Genomic DNA, 3,537 nt, shown 5'->3' with positions numbered 1-3,537 from the left:
TTTTATATATAAATGTATAAACAACAAGGTCCTACTACATAGCACAGAGAAATATATTCAATATCCTATGATAAACTATAATGGAAAAGAATGTAAAGAAAAAAATGTACATATATGTATAGCTGAACCACTTTGCTGTACAGCAGTAATTAACACAACATTGTAAATCAACTGTACTTCAACAATAACAGTGAAACTTTGTAGATAAATAAGACAAAATAAAATAAAACAAAATTACAAGGATATCAAAGGAGGTTCTTTAAAGAAACAGCCCTGTGGTCCCCACAAGTAGTGACCAGGTCAATGCCTGAACTTCCTGGCATAGGCAGGCTCCAAAGACTGTCAGCAAAAGGCAGGGGAAGGCCTGGGACACCGAGGTTCCATGCCTCTAAACAGAGTCACCCAACCAGGGACATGCAAGGCTGGTGGGATATTTCAGACAAACTTCAAGAGTTCTGACTCCTGAGCCCTGTCTTACAAGACCCGAGAGCAGCAGGGATGGGACTTCTGGGAGAGAAGGACTACATTGCACAGAGCCCATCCCTGGCACCAACAACACACATGCCAGGAAACCACGAAAGAAAGCAGTACCCATGGTCTCACTGTGGGAAGGTCAGAGGTGCCCCTGGGAAAATGGGGAAGAACAGAGCCCAGCCCAGGATGCTGGGGTGAGTGAGAGGGCCTTACCTATGGAAGACGAAGGTGCAATGTTCTGTAGCATCACATGATGGTACAGGAGCCTCTGAGCCTCATCAAGGAGTCCCCACTCCTCCTGGGAGAAATATATGACCACGTCCTCAAAGACCACAAGGCCCTGTAAAAAATGGGTTAGTTCACACCATGAGCAGCTTTGTGTGTTGTATTTCCTTCCATTCTGTATTTGTCTAGTCTCCATCCATCAATCCTAGGGCCAAACTAAAAGCCAAATGTGTTTATGTCTCTCCCTATCATTCAGAACCCATGGTCTGAACCACCTCCTTATCTAACTCTCACACCAAGTCAATATATCCCCTGCCCTAACTCAACCCAGGGCCAGATACCAGACAGCTAGGGACAGCTCTGAAGCTGTAAAATCCACCTGAATTATTCAGACTGGTCGATCATAAGCTATTCCCCTTATTCTCTACATCCTAACTGGATGAACTGAAGATCCTGAAGAGGTAAGTGTATGAACCATTGTACCCACCAGATTTGAATTTATGGACGTAAATGAGTACATGAGCACACGGAGAGGTCAGTATTGTTGAAAAAGATTTCTATGATTTCTATTTCTCAAGTGTACAGTGAACACTATGCCAAACAGGGCCATGTGAGGAAGCACCAGATTTGAGCAGGAGGCAGAAGCAGGCGCAAGGGGAGACCTAGACCAGAGCCTTTATTGGGTTTTTCCCAGTAAAAATGTGGAGAATAAGGGGAATAGCTTAGGACTGACTAGTCTGAATGTGATACATAAAATTTTTCATCATAAGGAAATACTTAAAGGTATATTAACATGCAGACCAATTATTAAGTGTTTGGATAAATTTAACTAATTCAACATGTTCATTAACTGCCTACCTACACACATATTTTGAGGGATGTCGGTTCATTTAGTGTTTAGATCAGTAACTGTTTCATGTATTCTTTTTTTTTTTCTTTTTGTGGTACGCGGGCCTCTCACTGTTGTTGGCCTCTCCCGCTGCGGAGCACAGGCTCCGGACGCGCAGGCACAGCGGCCATGGCCCACGGGCCCAGCCGCTCCGCGGCATGTGGGATCCTCCTGGACCGGGGCACGAACCTGCATCCGCCACATCGGCAGGCGGACTCTCAACCACTGCACCACCAGGGAAGCCCTGTTGGATATTTTTAATATCAAAAAGTATTGACTGCTAATGTAAGCATTTACTTCATACTCATTTCATGTGATAGCTGATATAGTTGTGTTTAAATACATCTTCTGTGGGTGTGCTTTTCTTTGCCTCAGTTGATCTATACACTTCTTTTTGTAAAGTTTCTATTGAATATTTCTTTACATTTCAATTTTTCCTTCTTCAGATTTGCAGTGTATATATTCTGTTTATTAGTGTTTAAGCTGAAAAGTGACAATGTATTTAACACGTAGTGTAGCATTATTAACATCTTTGATCTTTTTCTGGAAAATATAAGAGATTTAAACATTAATTTGCTCATCTCAGCTTATGTGCTATTGAGGATATGCAAGGTAATTCCATCATTCTGTCTCCAAAAATGAAATATTAATGTTTTATACAGATAATGAGTGGTTGTATTCATACACAAATGCACCCCCTCCCAGATTCTCATTCCTTTTATCATCGCAGACCACTCACCTGGGATCACTTTCTTCCAACCTTAAACATAGTTTTTAAAGTATTCGTGTTGGTTATTTTTTTTTCATTAAATTTCTCACCTTTGGTCTCAGATAGTCATATTTTACTTACTTTCTTCAAAGATACATTTGTTGCATACAGAAACCTGATGGCGGTTATTTCTTCCAACGGTTTCATTATGTCCTTCCACTGTGTCCCTGACACATAACTTTATATTGAGTGTGAGTGGAGGTACATGTATGTTGCAGAAGACATCACGTAGAGATACTAACTTTGCAATGCAGTCAGTGAATGCATAGAGTTTTGGATATCACTTCAGTGAGGATATAAAAGTGTAGAATGTAAAAACAACAAACACACACACAAAAAATAAAAATAAATAAATAAAAAGAGTGTAGAATGTAGAGAATGAATAATAAAGTGGGCATCTGGTGATCAAATCAATGGATTGTGCTAGAAAGTCACTAGGTGTTCACCAATACTGTTTTCTCCTTCTGGACACCGAAGAGGACAGGCATGTCCCAGCTTCCCTTACTTAATTTGGGACCATGCAAGTGAATTTTGGCCAATTAAAATGGGCAGGAGTGATCGTGTAAAATATTTCTTTGATTTATCTTCTCATTTATGCTCCTTCTTGGGGTTGCCTCTTTGGGTCTCACTGGTTCCAGTTTTCACACCTCCCCAGGAGTTACTGATTGCTCCTTTGGGAGCTGCAGGTCCAGGTGATGGGAAGATAATATCTTCATGAGAAGGAGGACCATACCTGGTGACCCTGAGGCACTAGATATCAGGTTGGGCCATCTCATGATCATGCATTTATGCCTGGATTTCCCTGCTCTCAGAGTTCAATGGGAAGGCAGGAGGAGTTTGAGCCTTTGTTCTTGTGAATTAGACATGAAATATGACGTCATCTTATGAAATAAACCATAATATGAAACTATACTAATTCCACTGTCCACTTAAGCCTAAGGACAATTAGTCTTGATAGTTCTAAGTTTTGAATAATATGTCCTGTAAAAATTTATCACTTTGACAATAGAGTTACCTGTAGTTTATGAAAACTTCCTGCAGCTAAAGTTAAAAAAAAAAGTTAAACTAAAGGTATACAGGTGTGCTTTATGCAAAAATTTTAACCATTGCCTATAATGCTACTTGCTGACTCAGGGAATGATTGTATTTTATATTTTAAAAGACATAATCAGTGATTCTG

Source organism: Orcinus orca, chromosome 20 (assembly GCF_937001465.1).
Source record: "Orcinus orca chromosome 20, mOrcOrc1.1, whole genome shotgun sequence".
NCBI classification, from domain to species: domain Eukaryota; kingdom Metazoa; phylum Chordata; class Mammalia; order Artiodactyla; family Delphinidae; genus Orcinus; species Orcinus orca.
The sequence above is the reverse complement of the archived record's forward strand: the minus strand, read 5'-3'. Positions refer to the sequence as shown.